At 41.5% G+C, this 27426-nt stretch overlaps 1 protein-coding gene across 3 annotated transcripts in view; it reads left to right on the forward strand.

Annotated features, from left to right (window-relative positions):
- The window catches only part of NUMA1 (nuclear mitotic apparatus protein 1), a 69680-nt gene continuing 43228 nt past the window's right edge, over nucleotides 975-27426 (forward strand). For 2 of the 3 annotated variants that reach the window (XM_013969704.2, XM_013969703.2), the window contains exon 1: nucleotides 975-1152. The gene's annotated coding sequence lies outside the window, so the exon portion shown is untranslated. Of the gene's footprint in view, nucleotides 1153-14268; nucleotides 14347-27426 lie in introns of those variants that run through there. The other variant, XM_013969705.2, reaches the window with a different exon arrangement.

Raw genomic sequence — 27426 nt, forward strand, 5'->3', positions numbered from 1 at the left:
CTGTGATATGGGAATAAATATCCTTGGACTCACTAAGCTCAAAAAAAGACTGGATGTGAAAACACTAGGTAAGTCGCTAAATATAAGAACCCTGTCATGAATACTGTTAAAAGGAATGAAGCTTTAACTGCAGAACTTGGAGAAGCAGACCACAGAGTAGTGTAGGGATAAAATATAACTTAAGGATAGAACCCCTAATAAATATGTGAGGGAAGATCCTGCTGACTCTGAAAAGGAGGCTCTACCCTGGGGTCTTCCTGCTTGGAAGGAAAGGGGCAGTTCAAGCCCCAGAAAGTTTCCTACATCTCCAGAATTAGGGACTGTGATTTACTCTAATCCTACTCCCAGGTTTTGAAGAGTTAGTCGACCAGAAGAAAACCAACTCCACGTTTGACGGCGTTTCAGATCTCCCAGGATATGTCAGGGATTTGAGACAGTAGTACTAGGGGAGGGATCCTATCTTTGTGACGGGGGAGGTTCTTAAGGCCCCCATATCTGTCTGGGTATATTTCTCAGAATTCCCTTCCCTCCCCTCGCCCATCTATCCCACAAGGGTTTGTGTCTTGTTCACTGTGAAAAGGAGTTAGCGGCAAAGGGGGTGGGGAGATCTCAGGTTCCCAAGAAAGCAACCTCTTAACAGTGTGCCCCTCCCCTCTCATAGAGTTCTTGTACCCTAGAGCAGGCTTCCTGTTTTCCCGCCCAACTCACCCGCAGTTGCTTCCCCTCCAGCCTCCGAGTCCACTACCTCACGGTTACTCAGCGCAACTCCATGGTAACTATTTACGTCACCACGTCCCCTCTAAGAGCCGTAGGCGCTGCCGCGATGCCTACTGGGAACTTTAGTTCCTCAAGGGAACCGCTCCAAAGCCGCGGGTGGTGCTGGGACTTGTAGTTGTCTTTGCACTCAGGCCGCCGGGCCAGGGTCCGGAAGTTGTGGCACCCTTTTCCCCTTTCCAGTGGCCCTCACACTTCCTTTCCCCGGGTCCTTCAGGCTGCTTCTGCGTGCGACGCCAGCCGACAGGGGCCAATCGCAGGGCGACGCGAGGGGGCGTGGCCATAGTTTAAACTAATTGTGCGCTCATAGCGCTGGCGCGGGCCCGAGAAGAAGGCGATCCTGGGGAAGTGAGAGTCGGAGCGGGAGCGCGCGGCCAGGTAATGGCGCGGGCCCGCTACTAGCGTGCGGCTGGGGCGCCTGCAGGGATGCCCGAGTCTAAAAGAGGTGCTGAAGAGGCGGGTGCGGGCGGAAGGCCTCCTTCATAGGCGAGGCTGACTGGGGAGAGTCTTTCGAGGGTAAGGTTTGTGAGGAAAGGGCCTTGTCCCAGAGGGAGGTGCGGGGCGTGCTTAGGGGGAGGGTCTGTTTGGGGGCGTGTCCGTGGAATTGTGTCGGGGGGCGAGGCGGGTGTGGGTAACGCAGGTTCCTGAAAGGAGTGTCGCCGAGGGTTCCTGTAGTGAGAAGTCTTCGCCTATTATTGTTAACAATAGTGGTAGTAGTAATAATAAACATTTTCTGAGGACCAACTACGTTTCAGACACCGTGCCACACCCTTTATATGGATCATCTTTTTAATATTCCTAACAGCTTTATTATAGTTTATTACAGATGGGCCGCCTGAGGTTTATGTTCAGCTTGGCCTCGGTTACATAGCTTGTACTTGGTTGGCTATACTGGGGTTTTTTGTGGGTTGGGTCTAAGTGAAGGGGAGGGATTGTGTTGGCCGTGCGGGTCGTCTGCGGCGAGTCAGTTTCTTTTGAGTCTCACTTTTTTCATATATAAACAATGAATTTACCTGCCTTATCTACTTTCCTGCCGTTATGAGGGTCAAATCAGGTGAGCTGTTTCTTGCAAGCATCTTGGAGAGTACACATTTTTGAATAAAAGTGATGTGACTGCTGTGAATATATGGGAAGCTAGAGGGAATGTTCAGATCAGGTAAGGCAGCCTTCAGCCTGCAGGGTTGAACGTGTTCTCTCCCTTCTGATCCTGTGTGGTATTTTCTCCTTCAGAGGAAGAAGCGCATACGTCTTTGTGAAAGCTGCCAAAGTACTCTCTTCTTGGCCCAAGTTCAAGCAAATGATGACTAAAATGATGACTAATTATACAGCCTGAATCCTAAATCCATAGCCAAAAATTATACTCCCCCAAACTAGAAGATTTTAACCAAAAGCTCATATAAGGGACATTTCTATTTAGAATGTTCTTTTTTTAAAATTTGTGGAATATGGAAGTGGAAAGAATGCCTTGAACTGAGACTCGAGTTCTAGAACTGTTAGGATGAGGGAAAGCCCTGCCACAGACGGCTAAACAGAGCTGATCAGGAAATGTTTTGGCAGCTTTGTCTAATTGATAAAACCCTACGGTTAGTAGGTATGTTGGAGGCCATTTATTTCAGCACAGTGTACATTAAACAGACTCAAAATGAGCATTTCCAAGAATGAGACCATCCCCAAATGTTAGAACAATTCTAATAAATAGCATAGTTTTGTGCTTTCAGTGGTTATTTCATTTTACCCATATATGTTTACTGTTTTTTTCATCCTTTCTTGCATTTTATTCCTTCTTTTTCATCAAACAGAGGAATACATACTTCTGACTTTTTTTTTTTTTTTTTTGGACCATATTATGCAGCATGTCAGATCTTAGTTCTCCCACCAGGGATCAAACCCATGCTCCCTGCAGTGGAAGTATGGTGCCCTAATTCTGGACTGCCACAGAATTCCCCCTTCAGATGTTTTCTTAGTGAGAGTCTGTTAATGGTAAATACTCTGTTGGAAAATATCTTTACTTCCTTATCAATCTTGATTGATAGTTTAGCTGGGTATACTAGGCTTCCAGTTGTTTTACCCCCAGCACTTTGAAAGTATCATTTTACTGAAATTATGGCTTTTTGTTGTTAACTCTTGAGAACTGTGTCCACAATATAACTATTATTTTGTTGTATGTAACCTGCCTTTTTCTCTGGTTGTTTTTAAGATCCTCTTTTTTTGTCATTTGTGTTTTGCACTTTCATTACATGTGTGGATTTAATTTTGTTCTACTTGGGCTTATAGTGATGCCTCAATCTGGGGTTTCATACCTTTCAGTTTTCTAAAGATTCCCAGTCATTATCTCTTTATTTTAAAAAAATGTTGTTCCATCGGTCACCATACAAAGATGCTACATTATAGACTCTTTTCCCCACAGTGTACGGTTCATAACCTGTGACTCACTTATTTTGTTACTGACAGTTTGCACCTCTCAGTCTTCCTCACCTATTTTTTTAATCCCCTCATCCTGCTCCCTCAGCAACCACCTGTTTGTTCTCTGTATCTGTGAGTCTTCCTGTTTTGTTAGGTTTTTTTATTTGATTTTTAGATTCCACGTGTAAGTGAAATTGTACAATATTTGTCTCTCTGTCTAACTTACTTCACTCACCTAGTACATGTTATCACATGTACTCACCATCCATGTTGTCACAAATGGTGAAGTTTCATTCTGTTGTGTGGCAGAGTAATATTCCATTAGAGTATATGCCACACCTTCTTTATCCATTCATCTACCCATGTGCATTTAGGTTGCTTCTATATCTTGGCTGTTGTCAGTAATGCTGCAGTGAACATAGGGATGTTCACATATATCTTTTCCAATTAGTGTTTTCATTTTCTTTGGATATACACCCAGGAGTGGAATTGCTGAATCATATAATAGTTCTATTTTTAACTTTTTTAAGAACTTCCATACTATCTTCCATAGCGGCTGCACCAATATACATTCCCCTCAACAGTGCATGAGGACAGTTTTGTTCTTCAGGATTGTTTTGGCTATTCAAGGTCTTTTGTGTTTCCATACAAATTTTAGAATTACAGTATTTGTCTTAGTTCTATGAAAAATTACCTTGGTATTTTGATAGAGATTGCATCAAATTTGTGGAATGCCTTAGGCTAGTATGCTCATTTTAATAGTATTCATTCTTCCAAACCATTAGCATGGTGTATCTTCCCATTTGTTAGTGACATCTTTAATTTCTTTCACCAATGTCCTGTCTTAAGTTCAGTTGCTCAGTTGTATCCAACTCTTTGCAAACCCATGGACTGTAGCATGCCAGGCTTCCCTGTCCATTGCCAACTCCTGGAGCTTACTCAAACTCATGTCTGTCAAGTTGGTGATGCCATCTAACCATCTCATCCTCTGTCTTTTTTTAGTACAGACTTTTTACCTCCTTAGATTTACTACTAGGTATTTTATTATTTTTGATGCAGTCGTAAATAAAATTGTTTTCTTAATTTCTCTTTCTGATAGTTCTTTGTTAGTGTATAGAAACAATAGATTTCTGTATATTAGTTTTATATTCTGTAATTTTACTGAATTTATTAATTGGTTCTAATGGTTTTTTTGTGGCACCTTTAGGATTTTCAATAATACCATGTCATCTGCAAACAGTGACAGTTTTATTTCTTCCTTCCCAATTTGGTTTCTTTTTCTTTTTCTTGCCTGATTGCTGTGGCTAGGACTTCAAAGAGTATGTTGAGTAAAAGTGGTGACGGTGGGTATCCTTGTCTTGTTCTTGACCTTAGAGGAAATGCTTTCAGCTTTTTACTGTTGAGATGCTGTCAGCTGTGGGCTTGTCATATCTGATCTTTATTTTGTTGAGGTATGTTCTCTATGGACTCACTTTGATGGTATCTTTTTTTAAATCATATATAGATGTTGAACTTTGTTCCTGCATTCATTTAGATGATTTTTATTCTTTAGTTTGTTAATACTGTGTTTTACATTAATTGATTTGTGGATATTGAACCCTCCTTGAATCCCTAGAATAAATCCCATGTGATCATGGTGTATGATCTTTTTAATGTGTTGTTGAATGTGGTTTGCAAATATTTTGTTGAGAATTTTTACAACTATAAAGTGATACTGGCCTATAATTTTCTTTTTTGTGTGTGATATCTTTGTCTGATTTTGGTGTTTGGGTGACACTGGCCTTGAAAGTGAATTTGGACGTGTTGCTTTCTGTAATTTGTTGGAATAATTTGAGAAGGATACATGTTAACTCTTCTTTAAATATTTGGTAGAATTTCACCTATGAAGTCATCTGGTCCTGGACTTTTGTTTATTGGGAGTTTTTAAAATTGCCAATTTGATTTTATTACTGATAATTGGTCTGTTCATATTTTCTGTTTCTTCCTGATTCAGTCTTAGGAGGTTGTATATTTCTGGGAATTTGTCCATTTCTCTCAGTTTGTCCATTTTTTGGCATATGCCTCTTTAAATAGTGCCTCTCCCTGAGGTCATATTTAACTTATTTTGAGCCTTCTAATGGCTTCCCTGGTGGCTCAGCGGTAAAGATTCTGGCTGTAGTGCAGGAGACACAGGAGATTGGGGTTCAATCCTTTGGTTGGAAAGATCCCCTGAAGGGAGGGTATGGCAGCCCACTCCAGTATTGCCTGGAGAATCCCACAGACAGAGGAGTCTGGTGGGCTGCAGCCCATAGGGTTGCGAAGTGTCAGACATGACTCAAGTGACTTAGTGGTGGCGGCAGCAGCAGAGCCTTCTAATTTTGTCCTCCACATCTCCTATTCTTTATCATTTCCATCTCTATCTTTCTATGTTACCTCTGGATAATTTCCTTTAAGCTAGAATTAGTTTATTTTTTGAATTCTTATTTTCATTCGCCAAGTTTTTCATTTCTGCAAGTACTATGGTTCATTTTCAAATCTGGCTGTCTGTTTCTTGGTGTCTTGCTTTTGTGTTTCCAATTCTTCTATAATAACTTCAAATAAGTTTAATGTTTCCTGTTTTCTGATGTTTTGGGGATATAATCCTGCCATTTGCTTTAATGACTCTGGTCATGATGGATTGTTTTCTCAAGTATTTTATAATTTTGGATTGTGAGCTCATTCAAAGGAGTATCATCTATGGTGGTCTTTTTAAAAAGCATTTTAATTTATTTTTGGCTGCACTGGGTCTTCACTGCTGCTCTCGGGCTTTCTCTAGTTGCGGCGAGTGGGCGCCTCTCTGCAGCGCGCAGGCTTTTAAAAAAATAAACTTTGCTTAATTATAATTTATGTACAATAAAATTTATTTAAAGTAGAAAGTTTTGACAGAGTTACACACTTAGAAAAAGCTGCCCCAGTCATGATACAGAGCATTCACATAACTCCCAAAAGTTTCCTTATGCCTCTTTACAGTTCATCATTGGCCCCAAAGAACCAAGTAATCTAATTACTGAAGGTTAATTTGTGTTTTCTAGAATTTTATCTAGAAAATATGTACAGAGTATGTGTTTGTGTTTGCTTTCTTTCAGGCAGTGTAATGCATTTGATATTTATGTATTTAGTGCATATATCAGTAATTTGTTACTTTCTGTTGCTGTTGCCAAAGAATGCTCAAACTACCACAGAATTGCACTCATCTCACAAGCTAGTAAAGTAATGCTGAAAGTTCTCCAAGCCAGGCTTCAGCAATACGTGAACCGTGAACTTCCAGATGTTCAAGCTGGCTTTAGAAAAGGCAGAGGAACCAGAGATCAAATTGCCAACATCCGCTGGATCATTGAAAAAGCAAGAGAGTTCCAGAAAAACATCTACTTCTGCTTTACTGACTATGCCAAAGCCTTTGACTGTGTGGATCACAATAAACTGTGGAAAATTCTGAAAGAGATGGGAACACCAGACCACCTGACCTGCCTCTTGAGAAATCTGTATGCAGATCAGGAAGCAACAGTTAGAACTGAACATGGACCAACAGACTGGTTCCAAATAGGAAAAGGAGTACGTCAAGGCTGTATATTGTCACCCTGCTTATTTAACTTACATGCAGAGTACATCATGAGAAACGCTGGGCTGGAGGAAGCACAAGCTGGAATCAAGATTGCCAGGAGAAATATCAATAACCTCAGATATGCAGATGACACCACCCTTATGGCAGAAAGCGAAGAAGAACTAAAAAGCGTCTTGATGAGAGTGAAAGAGGAGAGTGAAAAAGTTGGCTTAAAGCTCAACATTCAGAAAATGAAGATCATGGTATCCGGTCCCATCACTTCATGGGAAATAGATGGGGAAACAGTGGGAACATGGTCAGACTTTATTTTTTCTGGGCTCCAAAATCACTGCAGATGGTGATTGCAGCCGTGAAATTAAAAGATGCTTACTCCTTGGAAGAAAAGTTATGACCAACCTAGATAGCATATTAAAAAGCAGAGACATTAATTTGTCAACAAAGGTCCGTCTAGTCAAGGCTATGGTTTTTCCAGTAGTCATGTATGGATGTGAGAGTTGGACTGTAGAGAAAGCTGAGCGCCGAAGAATTGATGCTTTTGAACTGTGGTGTTGGAGAAGACTCTTGAGAGTCCCTTGGACTGCAAGGAGATCCAACAAGTCCGTCCTAAAGGAGATCAGTCCTGGGTGTTCTTTGGAAGGACTGATGTTGAAGCTGAAACTCTAATACTTTGGCCACCTGATGTGAAGAGCTGACTCATTTGAAAAGAACCTGATGCTGGGAAAGATTGAGGGCAGGAGGAGAAGGGAACGACGGAAGATGAGATGGTTGGATGGCAATGGACTCAATGGACATGGGTTTGGGCAGACTCCAGGAGTTGGTGATGGACAGGGAGGCCTGGCGTCCTGCAGTTCATGGGGTCGCAAAGAGTCGGACACAACTGAGTGACTGAACTGGAACTGTTGCTAAGTAGTCTTCCTTTGTATGACTATATCATACAGTTTTGTTTATCATTTACTTTTTAAAATTTACTTTTATTGTAATATTTACAATATTGTGTTGGTTTCTGCCATACATCAACATGAATCAGCCATAGGTATACATATGTCCTTGCTCTCTTGAACCTCCCTCCCACCTCTCACCCCATCCCACCCCTCTAGGTTGTCATAGAGCACTGGGTTGAGCTCCCTGCATCATATAGCATTTCCCCACTGGCTGTCTGTTTTACATATAGTAATGTATATGTTTCAGTGCTACCTTCTTCCCCCACTGTGCCCACAAGTCTAGTCTGTTATGTCTGTGTCTCTGCTGCTGCCCTGCGAATTGGTTCATCAGTACCATTTTTCTAGATTCCATATATATGCGTTAATATATACTTGTTTTCCTCTTTCTAACTTACTTCACTCTGTATAACAGGCTCTGGGTTCATCCGCCTCACTACAGGTGACTCAGATTTGTTCCTTTTTATGGCTGAGTAATATTTCATTGTAATTATGTACTACACCTTCTTTATCTATTCATCTGTTGATGGACATTTAGGTTGCTTCCTTGTTCTTTGTAAGTAGTGGCCTTTGTAAATAGTACTGCTATGAACACTGGGGTACATGTATCTTTTAGAATTGTGGTTTTCTCAGGGTAAATGCCCAGTAGTGAAATCTGCTGTGTCATATGGTGGTATTATTCTTAGTTTTTAGAGAAATCTCCATACTGTTCTCTGTGGTGGCTGTATCAATTCACATTCTCATCAACTATGCAAGAGGGTTCCCTTTTCTCCACATCTCTCGCTAGCATTTATTATTTGTAGATTTTTTGATGATGGTCATTCTGACTGGTTTATCATTTACTGTTGATGGACACTTGGGCTGTTGGCAGTTTTTGGCTGTTGTGAACAAAATTGCTGTGAGCATTCATGTACAAATCTTTGAGTGAACATACAGTTTCCTGACTCTTTGGCGTGAAATGGCTGGGTCATATGGCAAGGTATTTTTAATTTTTAAGAAATTACCAGTTTTCCAAAAGGGTTGTACTGTTTTATGTTTCCATTGCAGTATCTGAGAGCTTTGGTTTCTTTATTACCAACATTTGGTATAGTAAATCTTTAATTTTAGTCATTCTCATGGAGATGTAGTGTTATTGTGGTTTTAATTTGCATTTTCCTGATGATGTTGAACATCTTTTCATGTATTTATTGGCCATTTGTGTGTCTCCTGCTACAACTTTGTATTTGCGTCTTTGGGAACTCAAGGCTGTTCCCAACCTGGGGCTAAAATGTCTGTAATTTTTCTTTTAGGTTTCTAGGCCACAGATTTAGTATAAATTTTTAAATTCCAAATCCACCTCTTCTGTGCACCCAGGTTATTAATTCCTAGAAAGTTTTTTTTTCCTCCCACTTTATTACATTTGTAAAGCAACCTTCCTTATTTTCCTGTGGACAGGTTGTTTTTTTTTTTTTTTCCTAGTCTCTTTTTACTGAGGGTCTCAGGGTCACAAAGAGTCAGATGGGACTGAAGCAACTTAGCACACACATGCAGCCTTTATACAGAGATCTCAGTTGCTTTTTATGGGCTCAAGATCTGAAGTATGAGGAGGTCACAGATTCCTTACATTGCTAGGACAGCTATGCCTCACTAATCCAATTTTCAGCTTCTTTTGTTTCTGTTTCCTGGGATTTCTTTTACTTTCTTGTGAGTTCAGTTTATCTAGTGTCAGAATCCTATCAGGAAAATAGAAACCACACACAGGTATTTTAAGAGAGTGAATTCAGTAAAGGGGTTTCATTTAAACCTTTGTTGGAGGGCTGAAAGAGCAAAAAGGGGACTCTTCAAGTAACTTATATTATAACTGCGTTAAGTGGCTGCTTCATCCAGGACTGAAAAACAAAGGGAGAAGGTTGGGGTTGGCAGAACTTAGAATTCTGGAGGGATCTGGTGGGACTGCGCCTGGATTCTCTGAGGAGAACGCGTTGCCTGGTGTTGCTGGTGTCTCAGGAGCCCGCAGGAGGGACCTGGGGGAGCCAGGTTTGGTTGAGCCCTGCTCTGGTGCCTCAAAGAGGGAGTTTCGAAGGAAGCAGGGAGAAACCAACTGCAGTTGTCAGGAGCAGAGAGCCACAGGAAGAAGGAAGTCCCTGGCAGCCTCCTCCTGCCTTCGATTTTTCCTGTTTGCACCCCGTTAACAGACCCTAACTGGGAGCCAGCTGGCAAAGGTGAAGTGGTACTAGAAGAGTCCAAGCCCCGGCAACACAGAGCAGACCATAACCGCAGGGTAGGTGTGGTTCTAAGAGACAGCAGTTTAACTAGCAAGTCAAAAAGGATTTTTATTCTGTTTTTCTGGGCATTTTCAGGCACATTTAGTAGGAAGATTTTTCAGGTTACCTGGTCCATTATATCACCAGTCAGTAACAGCGATAGCTGACTTTGTTTTTTTTCAGCATATAATGTGACCCAGGCACTGTTTTAAGCACTTTACATGAACTGCTTCCCAAAGCTCTATCGTACTGTTGCTGTTGCTAACTTAGTTTACCCAAAGCCCTACAGTTTGTAAGAGGTGGAGTTGGTGTTCTGATCCAAGCATTCTGGGTTCCGTAACATACATTCTTAACTTCTCTGTTGTGCTGAGGGTTCCTCCCCTACATCAAACGAGAATCTATCCTCCTCTGACTTCCACTCACTAGTTCTGGTTTTGTCTTCTTGCAAGGGGTCATATGAGTCTTTCTCCTCATCTGCATGACAAGCATGCATATATTTGAAAAAGTTTTCATGTTTCATGCCATGAATTTCAGACACTTCACCAGGGTGGTTATCATTCTTCCTCTGCATGTACCCTCTGCTTTTCAGAGGTGGGACATAGATTAGTCTTCTGCTAACGTGACCTGAGCTGGATTGATATTTTGGGTGGCTCTGTCAGATTCACGCTTCCTGTGAGAGTGTATGGCCTCTCCTCCCACCATAGGCAGCCTTCCCTGCCACCCCCAGCCAAACGGCAAGCTTTTCAGTACGAACTATGTACCAGGTCTCTACCATCCTGTATTAATTTGGTTGATTTCTTTTATTCTAAATGCAGGGCTTTATATTTAGTCCTATTAAATTACACATTTGCTATTTTTGGTACATCAAACCTGTTAAGATCTTTTTGCCATATCAAATCTAAAAACATTGTATTTTCTTTTCTTCACGGTTTACAATTCCAGAATTTAACAAACCAACCTTACATGTTACATTCTATCTTTGGTAAAACATGCTAAATATGGTAGGTTTGAGAAGCAAGCTGAATGTTATATCTCTAGAGATCTTGAGGACTTCCCTGGTGGCTCAGAGGATAAAGCGTCTGCCTTCAGTGCAGGAGACCTGGGTTCGATCCCTGGGTGGGGAAGATCCCCTGGAGAAGGAAATGGCAACCCACTCCAGTATTCTTGCCTGGAAAACCTCATGGATGGAGAAGCCTGGTGGGCTACAGTCCATGGAGTCACGAAGAGTCGGACACAACTGAGCAACTTCACTTTCACTTTCTTTCACTAGAGATGTTACTTCAATTGATGGAAGTTTGGGGGGAATAGTTTTGACTAGACTTTCTGCTAAATTGCAGGAGGAGCTATCCGGAAGGGACAGAATCTTGGCTGTCAGTGAGGAGAGGAGAGAGTCAAGGTCAAGGGCTGGCCATTGGGCAGTCAGTCACCCTAATAAGGGACCACTTGGCAGAAGTAAAATGATCTGATGTCTGAGGAGAGGAGAGGGAGAATGTTGCACAGCATGCTGCTGGGCTGAGGCCTCTGTTGGCAGCTGTGTCAGCTGCCCTTTCTGTCTTCTTTAAGGACCAGTTTCTTTGAAGTCAGTGCAGGAAGTGCCAGTGATTCAGCCTTGCAGATTTCTTCTGCCTTACTGCAGCTAAGGACTGGTTTGTCTGGTGAGGAGTAAAGACCGTGCATATATTTCCGGCATATTTATTTGACCACTTGAGCGCCTTCCTGTGACGGGCCAGAGACACTTTGCAGGCTGTCAAGTTTGGGGTATTCTGTGGTAGGTGGATACAGAGGCCTTTGTCTTATGTGTGGGTAACGACTGCATTATGCCCTGTAAGGGCATTTGCTGAGTGTCTGACTTCTGGATGGTGTCAGTGAGGGATGAGGTAGTAAGAGCTTTGATTGCCTACTTTTCTGGCTTGCTTATGGCATGACAATGTGAGTTTGAGGGAAGCTTCTGGTTCACTTGGAGTTTGCTGCTGTACCCCTCATACACTGCTGCCAAGTGGACTCTGTCTGGTTTGCTGACCCCCCAAAGCCCAGTTTCCTTGTGCAGTGAGCAAATGCATAATGTGTGTCAATTTCACCTCTCACAGAGCTGAGTATTTAAAGATATATACACACACACACATACATATATATATATAAAATATATATAAAATACAGGAGTTACCTATTCCCCAAGCTCTTCAAACCTACCGATACTTTATAGGAATAGTGTAACAAATGTTTCTATATTTTTCACCTAGGCTCACTGATTGTTAACATTTTGCTGTTTTGGCCTCTGTCCTTCATTTTAGGAACCTTTTGACTGTTAGATGTGAACTTCATGTTACTTCATCCCTTAAATAGCTTAGCAAGTATTTGCTGAAAAAAATCAGAATATCTTCCTATGCTGCTGCTGCTACTGCTGCTGCTAAGTCGCTTCAGTCGTGTCCGACTCTGTGCGACCCCATAGACGGCAGCCTGCCAGGCTCCCCCGTCCCTGGGATTCTCCGGGCAAGAATACTGGAGTGGGGTGCCATTGCCTTCTCTGTCTTCATATGCTAACCACAGTAAAATTACACTCAGAAATTCAGTACGTTCAGTACAATCCTTGTTCAGGTTGCTCTGGTTTTTCCAGTGATACCTTTCATAGATTTTTTTTTTGTCGTTCCAGGATCCATTGAAAGATCATGCCTGTGTTGGTTGTCATGACTTTGTCATGCCCTTAGTATGCTTTAACTTTGAACAATTAAAAAAAATTCTACTTCTTTATTTGCTGCATTGGATCTTACTTGTGTCATGCAAGATCTTTTGTTGTGTCTCATGGACTCTCTAGTTCTTGCGCACGGGCTCAGTAGTTGCGGTGCAAGGGCTTAGTTGCTCCACAGCATGTGGGATCTTAGTTCCCTGACGACCAGGGATCTAACCTGCATCCCCTGCATTGCAATGCAGATTCTTAACTACTGGATCACCAGGGAAGTCTCAACTTTGAACAGTTTTTAAATCTCTTAATACTGAATGCCTTTTTGTCGATCATATCATTGACATTCTTTAGAATTCAAGTTAGTTGTTTGCAGAATGTCTCTTAATTTGGATTTGTATTTCCTCTTGATTATTTGTGATTTGTATTTCCTCTTGATTAGATTCAGGATCAACATGTTTTTGGTAGAACTAGGTATAGGTTAGTACAGTAGTTTGATAGTGAAGCTAGACAGGGAAGCAGTGTTCAGTTTTGCATGACAGTGTATAATTTAGCACCTGATTATGTTTTCTGATCTGTAAGCCCCATGGGAATTGAGTATGGAGTTCAGTAGGACCTGAAGGAACCAGGAAAGACTTTAGCTGGAAGATGACAGAATTTTGGGGCAGTTGGAGTATGGTTAGACAGACTGCTCTTTGGACTTCTCATCCTGCTACTGAAGTTATATATATATCATGAAAAGTGAAAAGTGAGTTTCCTCTTCAGAGTTTAGAGCTCTGTATCTTCCATGGTTTTTGTACTGCTGGGAAGCCTAATAGTTTAGAGCTCCTGCTTTGGTTTCAGATAGGCCTGGAAAGCGTGCTCAGCATTTTTCCACCTGCCTAACCTTAGGGAAGTTTTCTTACACGAAAGCTTGAAAGAGTATCGGTAACTCTTTAAAATGTTACTGTGATGCTCATAGTGCAATATTGCATAAATAACTTGAATGAAAATATTTGAATGCCATTAGGTGGGGGCCACACTTCCTAGTTTTTCCGGCTGCCTCACTGCAACATTCATTTCTATTACCTGCCAAACCTTGGAAGGGGCTTGAATTTACCACTGCTGGATAGCTAAAGTCATGGAAATGAGAAAGGGCTTGGCTCATGAGACAAGTGGGAAGACTGGCTTGATTAGTTCAGAGTGTGCACTGTGGAATAGTGAGAAATAAGGTTGAATAAATGACTTGAGGCCATGTAATGGAGGGCCTGGGAAGGTAAGCCAAAGAATTTGAATATGGTGCTTAAGGAAGAAAACCATGGAAGGTTTTTGAGCCAGGTGGGCAACGCTTGGAAATGTGAATAGTACAGTCTCTTGAGGAAGGACCTTTCCTGCTTTGGAGACTGGAATTCTAGTAGGGCAGAGTCTTCCCTGTGCTGACCATGTTGGGGTGTGGTTTGGGCTGTCTTGCCACAGGAGGCCAGACTTTCTGCCCCAGTGACTCTTCCTGCTCTGTCACTGACTCACCCCATTGACCTAGGCTGGGTGGCTTTCCTTCCGGTGGCTGGCTGATCTACAGAGCGCTGGGGCTGCCCAGGGTGAGGTGAAGCCGAGCTGACCCACAGCTCTTCGGTGAGATGGGGGAATGAACAGCGTTCCTGTCCCTTTGCCCCTTCCCTGGGTTGAGGCTAGTTATAAGCCAGATTGCCAGGGATCGCTTTGTCCCAGCCTTAGAAAGCTGTTCACCAGGAGGTAAGTTAAGATGGTTCCTGCCCTCTCTGCGTTTTCATAGGTCAGCTTTCCTCAAACAGGATTTCTACTACTTTCTTTTTCCTTTATCTAGGTCCTTCTAAGTAACCTCTTTCACTTGCTTGAAGTAAACAGGTTACTGCAGGAGGTGGGCAGAGATGTTTGATAAATATATTCTTCTAGCTGTCGGGGGAGTGTCTCTGGGGTCTCACTGACCCCTGTTGTAAGGTAGTTTACCCAGAATTCTTGTAAACTAGATACCGAATGAAGGCTCAGACTCATAGGGAGTGACTGCAGAGAAGTTCTGGTCTTAAGCTATCATTTCTTAGCAGCTGGGTTTCAAAACCATTCTTGGTATGCTTTAGTGTCCTGAGTTAAAGACAACAGTGAGGAACAGGAAGGGGGAGGTGCCTGGATTAGGATATGCTTGTGGTTTATGCTAAGAGTTAGGGTGACTAGGTTTCTAGTCCTGATTACTCCTCACCAGCTGTGTGATCAGGGACCAACTGTCTAACCCCAGTGGACTGGAGTTTTCTCATGTAAAAATGAGCAGTTTATATGATCTGGAGGATTTCTTCCAGGGCAAAATCTATGATTATATAATGTGTGATTATTAATCAGTATAATAGTTTAAAAGGCAGTTCCCAAAGGAGTATTTGTAAACTTTAGGAGACTATTTTGATTACCATTTTCATTTGATTTAACAAGATCGGAAAGATTTGTTTAAAAGGGTGTCACTTCCTTTATACTCACTGTGCGTTTGCTTACTTCTAGGTCAAGGTGACTAGATAGTGGAGAAAATTAGCCTTTCTAGTGGAAGTCCTCCCAAATCACAAATGTGTTAAGGGCCAAGAAGTATTGGAACATGTTGCTGTGGAACACTTCAACTGAGGAGCCACTGCGGTCCCGGCTCCAGGAGACCCACAGCCACAAGTTCTGCAGGCTACCGTGGCCACTGCTCACCAGCACGCCGTGGTCCACCGGGGTGCTTCCCAGGTGGCGTGCTGAAGCAGATGATTTGGTAGCTCCGTGCTTTTGCAGGAGAAGTGATGTACCAAGTTACTTGATTTTTTTGTCGTTGTTTACTTACTAGGTTTGGTCAGCAGTTTGAGAGACAGTGGGGGTTGTTGGGAAGGGGGTGGTCAAAGCAGAGGGGCTCTCCAGTGCATTTCAGTTAGGCTCTCTGTAGTACCCTTGAATCTGTGCCAGGCAGTGGTGGTCTTGTTGATAACTAGTCAGAAAAATAAGGTGTTAGGCATCCTAGTCAAAAGATTCTGTCACCAAGACACTCTGTGATCATTCGCAATTAATTCTCTTTCTTAAAGCCATGTTTTCTTCATTTATATATTGAAATTTTTAGATACTAAGAGGTCCAGATCTGAAACCAGGTAGGCCAAAGGAGGTTTGAGGTGGGGAAGGATCTGTTTGTTCTAAGCTGCTTGACTATTGGACAAGGGGTAGAAGTGGAATTCCTTTTTAGTACTTGAATTATAGCAACTATACTCTCTACTCAGAATCACAGCTGAGTGATCAAACGTGAAGCAGCTATTTAATGAGAAGCAGGCCCTGGGAGCCTTCTCCTGACAAACAATCACAGGACTTGCTGGTCCTGAGAGAAGTAGTCGTTCCCTGGTAGGACCTATTGTTTGAAGGAGGTGGGGGTGAATGTCATCAAAATGGACAGTGTGGATATTGTGATTTAGATGGTTTAGAGACTTTGTTTCCTGCTGTTGTTAATTTCAAGCCTCTCTTTAAAGAGATTCTCTTAATGATTGGAGCAGTGTGGGATTCATTTAGAGAAAAGGCCCCGCATAACCACAATTAGAAATTAAATGCCTAAAAGCAGAGCCAGTTGCTGGAGAGACTGAAGTGGCCTAATCAGTTGCTTTTCAATACTCAGGTCCTAGGGCGACAGCAGCCAGAGAATAGGCTGCTTGGTGAGCTCTCTGGGTGCTAGGCTGGGAGATTTGGGCTCCCAACAGAGGAAGAGGTGACCTGTAGTATCCACACCTCTTAATCTCTCTGTTTCTCTTCTTTCCCTCAGTGCCCTTTAGTTTTAATTAGGATTGTGTAAACACAGGCAGCTTGCCAGTCCCCTTAAAGTGGCAGGCCCATGACAGCTTTTTGCTGGTCACTCTTACCTAGGTATGTGGCTTTAAATTAGAGGGCTTGTCCTCTCTGACAGTTCAGCTTCACTGGCTGCCTCACTGAAAGAATCCATTAGAAGAGGGCCAGTTGGCTGTCATTCAGTCAGGCAGCATTATTTAGCACCTGCGGCGTGCAAGCATTGTGCTGGAACGGAGCTGATAGGTGAATAAGATGGTTTCTGCTCTTCAGGAGCTTAGTCAAGTGAAACATATGCAGCTAGTGTCGACCCAAGGAGGAATGAAATGAAGTGTGTAGAGGAACAAGCAATATGGGAGCATATAGAGGAGACAACAGAGTTGTTCCTGAACTGGGGGGAACAAGGAGAGAGCGCCTCTGAAGGGAGAAGGCATTTGAGCCAGGTGGTAAAGGGCGACTTAGAATTCCTTAAGTTTACAATTGTATTTGTTTGTTTATTTCTGGCTGTGCTGAGTCCTCCTTGCTCCAAGGGTTTTCTCTAGTTCTGGAGAGTGGGGGCTGCTCTCTAGTTGCTGTGCACGGGCTCGTCATTTCGGTGGCTTCTGGTTGCAGAGCGCTGGCTCTAGGGTGCCGCCTCAGTAGTTAAGGTTCCCAGGCTCTAGAGAAATAGTTGTAGCGTGTGGTTTTAGTTGCTCTGTGGCACCTGGGATCTTCCTGGATCAGGGATTGAAGCTGTGTCTCCTGCATTGGCAAGCAGATTCTTTACCCTGAGCCACCAGGGAAATCCTAGAATTCCTTAAGTTTAGAAGGGCATTTTGGAGGAGGTTATAGAATGGCAGCAGCACAGAGCCTGGGGAAATGTTTGGCATATATGGGAAAGTGCTCCTGAGATAGAAGATATTTTGGAGGAATGAGCTGGAAATGAGGCCGGAAAAGATGTTTGGTTGGATCTTAAAGAACAGTGAGCGTCATACTAAGAGATTTGGATTTTATTCTGCATGAAGTTAGCTCACAAATGTTTTGGATAAGGAGTGACATGATCCCAGCCATGTGATTTAGGTTTTGATGTGTTTTTCAGGTGTAAGGTCTTCAATTTCAGGGTTGAGAAGGTGGTCATCTTGGTTCTTAAAGTACAAAGTTTGTCAGGCATCTAATGTTTAGGTACTTTATTCTTTAGTTATATTTTCTAAGAAAGAAAAGAAAGTGAAGTTACTCAGTCGTGTCCAACTCTTTGTGACCCTATGGACTGCAGCCTACCAGGCTCCTGCATCCATGGGATTTTCCAGGCAAGAGTACCGGAGTGGGTTGCCATTTCCTCCAAAAGCAAGAAGACAGGAAGTAGTCAGCAATGTCCCTTTAGACTAAGCTTTCCTTACCCCTCAAAGATGAAGGTTTTCTTAAACATATATATCATGCAGTCTTGTTTCATTGGTTGCTTACTACTGCTTATTCTTTGAGGATAAAACCCATCATAAGGGGTCCACTTCTGATTATATAGTGGAAACCAACGACATTTTTTTGAACTGGTTGAAAAATAGTATATAATCATTGTAGGAAATATGAAAAGTACAGAAAAAAATACAGAATAATATATAAAGAAAAAGCTAAAATCATCCATAACTATACCATCTGGAGAAAACCACCTGTTTTGATTTTAGTATTTTGTACCTACGCATATTTCTCTGGAATAGTCCAGGTCATATGGTACCTACAGTTTTGTCTTCTGCTTTTTCTCTGTTTCCCATTGGTTTTCATTATATGTGTGTGTGTGTTAGTTGCTCGGTTGTGTCTCACCCTTTCAGACCTCATGGACTGTACCCTGCAAGGCCCCTCTGCCTGTGGAATTCTCTGGGCAAGAATACCGGAGTGGGTAGTCATTCCCTTCTCCAGGGGATCTTCCTGACCCAGGGATCGAACTCAGGTCTCCTGCACTGCAGGTCCAGTGCCATACAGCAGCTCCCCACTAGCTAGCTATTTCACACATGGTCGTGTATATATTTCAGTCCTGATCTCCTAATTTGCCCCACCTTCCCCTTCGCCCTCCACGTCCACATGTTCACTCTCTATGTCTCTGTCTCTATTCCTGCCCTGTAAATTGGTTCATGTGCACCATTTTTTCTAGATTCTACATGTATCCTTAATATACAATAATTGCTTTTCTCTTTCTGATTTAACACTCTGTATGACAAACTCTAGGTCCATCCACATCTCCAAAAAGAACCCAGTTTTTCCCAACCTTTTTATGGCTAAGTAGTATTCCATTGTATATATGTATCACGTCTTCTTTATTCATTAATCATGTAGGATTTTTATAGTGCTTTCAGTTTTTTCTATTTTAAACAATACTCTAATACTTTGATACAAATTATAAAAGTAATATATATAATAAGTAAGTCCCTTGCACTTCACCCTTTATCCTAATCTTACTCTACAGCAGTAACAATGACTTATTAATAGTTTTTATTACTTTATAATTTATTAGTAATTTCTGTTGTATCTTTGCATGAACATTATTATGCATAAGTTTTGGTCAGTATTTTCTGTTGTTATGATTTATGTCTGCAAGTGAATTACTGGGTCAAATGATGTGAAATTAAATTTTCCTGATTGTATGTCATGGTACAGTTTAGAAAACTTGAAAAATAAGGTTTTTAAGGGAGAAAGTAAGAGTGATCCATAATTCCACAAATCAGAAATAAACATTATTTGACCTGTTTCCTTATAAATATACACATGCATGTTCATACAAGTGTGCAGATGTGTGTATATGTGTTACATACACATCTGTATATGTAGTTTAAAAGATAAATGGTCATACCCACTAACACTACATATGCTGCTTTTAAAATTCAACATTCCTCATGTCATTAGAATTATTTAAAATATTTTTAATGACTGCATAAGGCTTGTATGCATATATCTTAATTTACTTGAGTTATTGTTAGATATTTAGTTTTTCTCCAGTTTTTCATAATGTTAAATAATTATATTAGTACCTATATATGTATTTATATTTTAGATAATTTTCTAAACTTTTATTGCTGTGAATGGAATTATTTGATCAAAGAACACCAAACTTTTTTTTTAGCAGTCTCACTTTAACATTTTTTGGTAAAATTTACCATTTTGACATGTTAAATTCATAATTAGGTGTACAATTTAGTGGCATTAAGTGTATTTACAGTGTTGTGCAATCATCACTGCTATTCATTTCCAGGACATTTTATCATCCCAGACAGATTCTCTGTATCCATTGAACAATAGTTCCCATTCCTTCCTCCCCAACTCTCTGGTAACCTCTGTTCTACTTTCTATCTCTATGAACTTGCCCATTCTAGGTACCTCATAAATGGGATCATACCATTTTTGTCCCTTTTTGTTTAGTTTATTTCACTTAGTATGTTTGAATATGGACATTTTTTAGGTTCTTGATATGTATTGCCAAATTTCTTTCCAGAGAATCATTTAAAGAATGCCTGATTACTTGCATAAGAAAATGCACTGTTCCTTTTTTAATCATTAGTTTCTCAATAAAAATCCTAGATTATCTTTCCATTATTATATTAAATTATATAATTTTATACATATTAATGGGCTTCCCTTACAGTATATTATTATATAAAGTCAGCTTCTTTGCCATTGTTATATAAGATCAACATTTGGGAGAGGATAGGAGAAAGTGGATGGAGGTGTCATTGTGTGAAGGTCCTATTTGCTAAAATGACCTTTGGAAATGAAAGGATAAGTTATCCTCAATTCCCCATTTATAAAATGAGGATAATGGCACTTTCCTCATCTGCCCTACAGGAACTGAATGGCCTAAAATTCCCAGTTGAAATTACTTTTATGGCCAGTATCTTCAGAGGGGTAGGATCTAGAAAGCGAGAATCAGCTTCCCTTTCTCACAAAAATCAGGGCCGTAACTTGTTGTTGTTGTTTCTCTGTTTGGCTCTGCCCAGTCTTAGTTGTGGCATACAGGATCTTGAGTTGCCGCATGTGAACTCCTGGCATGTGGTATCTAGTTCCTCAACCAGGGCTCCCTGCTTTGGGAGCTCAGAGTTTTAGCCACTGGATCACCAGGGAAGTCCCAGGACCCTAGCTGTTAGCCGTTAGCTAGACATACTGAAAATGTTAGCTGCTCCCTAGTGAATCTTCTCTCTCTAAGCAAAAGGGAAGGAGAGAGATCTCTAATGTGGTGGTAGTTGAGGGGAAGGGATAGTTAGCAGCAGAGAGAGTGGGGCTCCCTTTGGTTTCATATTATCCTAGTATATGAGTGGGAGCTATATTGCTTATCCTCATCACTGAAGGACCTTAGGAACTGGATCTGTTTCTTATCAGGTGAAATTAAAGAGACAAGGAGGATGAAGAATAGCACATAGAAAACCCTTTAGAGTAGTGTTCCAACCAAGAAGTAGAAGAACGTCTTTTGACTTCTTTTGAGTGTTTTGGATTCTTTTCTTCAATATAATATTCCAGACTGATACTGCATATAAACTTATTTTAAAATGAGCCATACTCTCTAACATAGCCACACTCCAGTCAATTGGACAACAGTTAATCTCATAATGAAACTTTTCTTTAGGTGTTAAATTGTTTTGTTTAGATCCGGGTATAAATCTTTTTTGTTCTGCAGGCCATGTAGTTCCAACTATTCACCTTTGGCATTGGTGAAGTGTAGCCATAGACAATACATAAACGAATGGGCATAGCTGTATTCCAGTAAAACTTGATTTACAAATTAGGGGCAGCTGGCCATCAGGCATAGGTTGGTGACCTCTGGGTCATGGAGACTACTTTAGATTGTCAGAAGGCCTAGCTTTGATGAGAAGTTGTTGAAAAATTTAGCTTTGAGGTCTGCTACTTACTAGCTATGTCACCTTAATATCTCTGAGTTCTCATGTTTAAATTCAAAAAGGTAATTCTTTCTATTAAAAATAAGAATGACTGATTACACATAAGGATATTTAACTTTTCTGGAAATCAGGAAAATGTAAATTAAAACAAGAGTATATTGCTTTTTATCCTTTATGAAAGTGAAAGTGAAGTCGCTCAGTTGTGCCGACTCTTTGCGACCCCATGGACCCCACCAGGCTCCCCCGTCCCTGGGATTCTCCAGGCAAAAACACTGGAGTGGGTTGCCATTTCCTTCTCCAATGCATGAAAGTGAAAAGTGAAAGGGAAGTCGCTCAGTCGTGCCCGACTCTTAGCGACCCCATGGACTGCAGCCTTCCAGGCTCCCCCCTCCATGGGATTCTCCAAGCAAGAGTACTGGAGTGGGTTGCTATTTCCTTCTCCCTCCATGGCATTCTCCAGGCAAGAGTACTGGAGTGGGTTGCCATTTCCTTCTCCAATGCGTGAAAGTGAAAAGTCAAAGTGAAGTCGCTCAGTCGTGCCTGACTCTTAGCGACCCCGTGGACTGCAGCCTTCCAGGCTCCTCCATCCATGGGATTTTCCAGGCAAGAGTACTGGAGTTGGATGCCATTGCCTTCTCCGTCTAAAATGCACAGACTTCATCAATTCCAATTATTGGTATGTATCCTAGAGAAATATTAGCTTGTATGTAAAAAGGTTCACTATTTATTGCTGTAGCATTCTTTCATAATACAAATTATTACAGTATGACTGTAGGTAGGTAGACCAAACACACACACACTTTGTCTAAATACACACACATTGTGTATCCATACATATGTGCATGTGTGTGCATGCTAGGAAAAGTCTGAAAGGTTATAGAACAAACTTCTAACAGTGGTACTTCTGAGGAATGGAGTGCTGTTGGCAAACATAGGTTAAAAGTTTGACAAATGGGGTGTTTTGCTTTTTACTCTGTGTACTTCTCTATTATATTATTTCATGGTGATAATGTATTCTCCCTCCTTCCCTCTTGCTTGGATAGCTGGTGGGCCGGGAGTGTGACACAGTAGAATTAATTTGCCAGGCCAGCTCTGCCCATGTCAGTTGAGTTGGAAGCAGCTACTGGGCCGAGAGCAAGGAGCGCATGTGCGAGGGCATGGGAGGCATGTGCGCAGGTGGCTGGGAAAGGCAGCCAGACAGGCCAGTTCTGATTCGCCAACAGTAACTATCACATGTCTTGTCTTGACATTCTCCAAGTTGCTTTATTTTCAGTTATCACACGGGGCCCAGAGAGGAATTCAGTGAGCGTGCAAAGCAAGGATGTTGATAGGAAGAAAAGCAGTCATGTTTGGGACAACAAGGAACGTGTGTGAAAAGAAATATGTACAGGGATATTCATTATAGCACTGTTTGAAATCTGACACTGGAAATGTCCACGTCCATCAATAGAAAAATATGTGAACACATTATGGTATATCTTTTATAAGCACTGTTATTATACAGTTTTTTAAAAGTATGAGTTAGAATTAAATTTACTGACCCTTGGAATGTTCATAATCAATTATTAAGTGAGAAAAATAAGTTGTAGAGCAATGTTAATATGTAAACCTAGTTTTTGAAAAATAGAGAACAATTTAAAAAATCCTCTTAAAATATAAAAAATATACTTGTGCTTATGATTTTGGGGGCATGGAAAAATCTGATAACATTTCTTTTTTAAAAATTATGGTGATGTATACACAAGCATAGGAACTGATAGCCCGCAAGTTGTACATTTAACTTAATTTTTGGCCACACTGCACAGCATGTGGGATCTTAGTTCCCTAACTGGAGGTGGAACCCACCTCCCCCACCCCCCGAAGTGGAAGCATGGAGTCCTGACTATTGGACCGCCATGGAAGTCCCTAATGTTTCTTATCTTATGGGAGGACTTGGAGGCTGAGAGATCATGGAGGCTAATTTTGTTTTTATCTAACTTTGTATTGCTTCATTAGTTTTACAGAACAAGGAAGATAAACTTCCTGAGTAAAAAATGAAGTTTCCTAAATAGTTTTTCATCTTAATTGATTTCTAAGAGGTGCTTTAAATTTTTTTAGTGAGTTAATGAAGTAAAGAATTATGAAAGTAAAAATAGAGTTATCATGTAAATCCCTTGGGTTTAGTATCTGCGTAGTGGAAAGAGAACGCAGGAGTAAGGGAACCAACTTTGTAGGTGTAGTTCTAAACTTTCTGATGTGTGAGCTTTAATTTAATGAGGTCATTTAGCAACTGCTAAACAAGGGTCTCAGTCTTCTCATCTGTAAAATAGAAAGCTTATACCGGGAGACATTGGTCTCCAGGTCCTCTCTAGGCCTGTCATTCCACAGGTTTACAGTCCTACAGTTCCACAATTGCTATGCCTCTTGAGATTTTAGAACGTTGTATTTCATTTGCTTTTAAATGCCTTTTGTTTTTGTTACATTTTAACAGTCTGAAATTAAAATGCATTTTATAATTGGCACTGGCTATTTTTTCACATTTTTATTATCTCTAAAATTGAGATATCGTATCATTGAAGGTACAGGATAGTTCTACTTTTCAGTGCCTTTTTTTTTTCATTAACTGTATATTCTTGGTCCCTTTCTGGGCTTCCCTTGCTCCTAATCCCAACAGATTCACTCATATCATCTGGTCGTTCTGGGTAGGGAGAAGCAGGTGGGTGGATATGGTATTTGAGTGTGCAAGGATTTTGTACTTAATTAACTGGTAGGTGTCCTATATGTAGCTGCTGCTTGAGAAGCTACATGTAGGTAAATATACATGTAGTCCTGAGGTATGCAACTTAATGCTTCTGAATTTTGATTAGTCTGTCGTAGTTCTGCCTGGTATTTACTTTTTACAGTGTAACACATGTCGAACAGCTTGTAAAGTATATGATTCCTGAAATTTACAGAAAGTGAGCACGCCTGTGTAACTAGTGCTGCATCAAGAACACTAGCAGCGCCCGGTACGCCCACCCTTCCAGTCATTGTCCCATGCGGTTTTCTTTTTAAAAGGAGTGAAAGTATATGGCAGGATAGCTCATGGTTGTCTCGGGTGGAAAGGGCTGGAAAGGGCTCCAGGTCTGGAGCCAGAACGTCAGAGTTGCATCGTGGTCCTATTGCTCTTTCGTTGTGTAACCTTAGGGGAGATACTTTTCTGGACCTCATTTCTTTTTGATAAAATGAAAACAATAACGTCTACCTCACAGAACTGTTGTGAGATCACGTGAAATATTTTGTAGATGGAAAATACCATCAGTGGTGAAAAGCCAAACACAACTGCTACTTGGTTTTGGTGAGGGAGGTATCTAAGCAGGAGATGATGTGAACCTCAAGTAAGAAGAGAAATGAAGACGTTTGTTTGATCCCAAATCCATTCTCTTATCTACCAGTATTATCTCCTTTTTTTGTTGTTGTTGACATTTGGTATAGTCACCAGTTTCTGTTAAATGCTGCAAAATGGAAATAATATAGAGGAGTAGAGGACCTAAATAGAATTCCCAAAGATTTGGAATTTCTTCCATTTTTCTCTCATTTCCTCTCTTAATGCTGGTGCCTCCTAGAGTTGTGTAAGGCAGAGGCTTTGGCCTAAGATTAGCTGGTTTCAATAGCAAATGAATATACCACTCCTTTACAGGCCCAACAGGGCAAGCATGATCCCACCACAGACCCACTTCTGATTATAGTCACGGTGTTCCAAATGTGACCCAAATTGCTATCTCTAACCTATATAAATATTGCATCTTATAAGTTCATTTAAAAAATGTAATTTGAAACCTTTGATTAATTCTATAAATGCCTATCAGGTGCCATGCACTTTACTCCGTTCCAGGAATTCAGTGGCGAGCACATGGTATGTGACTTCGTGGAACTTACAGTAGTAGAAAAAAGAGAATGAAATACAGAAAGATGTAACTAGAGACTATGAGAGCTATAAAGGAAAAGAATATGATGCTATGCCTGACCTAATCCAGGTGGTTAGGGAGACTTTACATGGAGAAGTGGCATTTGAGCAAAGGTATGAAGGATAAGATGGGGCTTCCCAGGTGGCGCTAGTGGTAAAGTACCCGCCTGCTGACACAGGAGACTTAAGAGACTTGGCTTCGGTCCCTGGGTGGGGAAGATCCCCTGGAGGAGGGCATGGCAACCCACTCCAGTATTCTTGCCTGGGGAATCCGTGGACAGAGGAGCCTGCAGGCTCTAGTCCATAGGGTCCCACAGAGTGGGACATGACTGAAGCAACTTAGCATGCAATCATGCATGAAGGATAAGTTAGAATTAATCATGTGAACAGGAAGAGAAAACTTTGGGTAGGAGGAGGAACATGCACAACACTAGACCACACACAGAAGTAACTTTTTACTAATGAACTTTCAACCTCTGTGCTGGGTACTGTCCTAAGCACTTTCTCCATACATACTATCTTGTAAATTCCCTATATCACCCTCTGAGAAAGTATTCTTACTCCCATTTTACAGATGGGGAAGCTTGCACAGTTATTAAAGTCCTAGAGCCAGGATCTTTTTTTTTTTTTTAAATATGGCTCCAGCTTTTTTGGCTGTGCTGGGTATTTGTTGTTACATGTGGGGGCTCTCTAGTTGCAGTGATCGAGGGTTACTCTTTGTTGCATGGGCTTCTCATTGTGGTGGCTTCTCTTGTTGCAGAGCACAGGCCCTAGAGCACGAGGGTTTCAGTGGTTGCGGCTCGAAGGTTCTAGAGCTTGGGCTCAGTAGTGGTGGTGCATGGGCTCAGTTACTCCATGGCACATGGAATCTTCCCTGACCAGGAATTGAACCAGTGTTCCCTGCATTGGTAGGTGGACTTTTTAATCTATTGTACCACCAGGGACATCCCTAGAGCCAAAGTTGAAATTAGTCTGTCTAACTCCAGACTCCATGCTCTTAACCATCATGCTATATTGCCTGCCTTTTGTTTCTCACCATTCTAGCCTGTACGTTATACAGCCGGGAACATAGGTCTGATCTGTGTTACTCCCCTTTACTTCTTCCCTTCGAAACCTTGATTGTTCCCCATTACCTCCAGGATGACAAATGCATTCCTTAGTGTGATGTCAGTGCCTCACGAGTTAGTGCTGCTCAGCCTCACCATCTGCTACACCTTCCCAAAACTGCACGCCATGGCTCGGATGTGATAAGCTCTCTGTCTTTGCACATGCTGTTCTCCCTGTTAGAATGCTTTTTTTTTAACTTCTCTTTTGGTGAAACCTTACTCATCCTACTCATACTTTAAGTACCCAGCTTCAATACTACTTCCTCGGTAAAGCTTTCCTCATCATGCCTTCCTGAGTTAATCCGTCCCTCACAGGGCTTGTAAAACAGCAGTTCCTCTTGTGTTCCTCTTCTGAAGTCTTTCACCAAAGTGAGAATCCTAGAGGTCTTTACAGCTCGCAGCCCACTCCAGCGTTCTTGCCTGGAGAATCCCAGGGACGAGGGAGCCTGGTGGGCTGCCATCTATGGGGTCGCACAGAGTCGGACACGACTGAAGTGACTTAGCAGCAGCAACACCTTTCCCATACTCCTGTTTCCTAAGATCTTGGAGCCTATTCCACAGTGCCTTTTAAATATACCTTTTTTAAAGTTCCTACTGCCCTTGCCTGACAGCAGCAGTTTTACTTCTGCTGTATTCTGCCTCTGGACTCAGCGTCCTGCCAGATCCATCCTTTCCACAGCACGTAACACATATACCATTCTCCTGCTCAGAGTCCTTCAGTGCCTCACACTGCTCCTTCAGTGAGTCACTCCTGGTCTCTACTATGCTTTCCAGTGTTCTCTCACCTTCCGTTCAGCACTACCCAAGGCCTTGTTCTTTGAGCTCATGTTTAGGTGAGTTATAGGTATGTCTCGTCACAGGATTCTGAGCCCATCTCATTCATCTGAGCACAGTATTCTAGGTTGTTTGTTTCACGTTTATAGTTGAATGTCTCTGATTAAATTTCATTAACTCTAAGAGTAACATATCTTAGACATTTTGAGGACTTTGTATCGTGAATAGTTTTTTTTCAAAAGGGGTTTGATCCTAAAGGGAGATTTCAGTTTTTAGAAAAACTGCTTGTTGGGGATTCTGTACTTCTCAATGATGCCAGATATATGGAATGTTATTTTGTCGAATGGTGTTTAGTGTCTTT

Source organism: Capra hircus, chromosome 15 (genome assembly GCF_001704415.2).
Source record: "Capra hircus breed San Clemente chromosome 15, ASM170441v1, whole genome shotgun sequence".
Lineage (NCBI taxonomy): Eukaryota > Metazoa > Chordata > Mammalia > Artiodactyla > Bovidae > Capra > Capra hircus.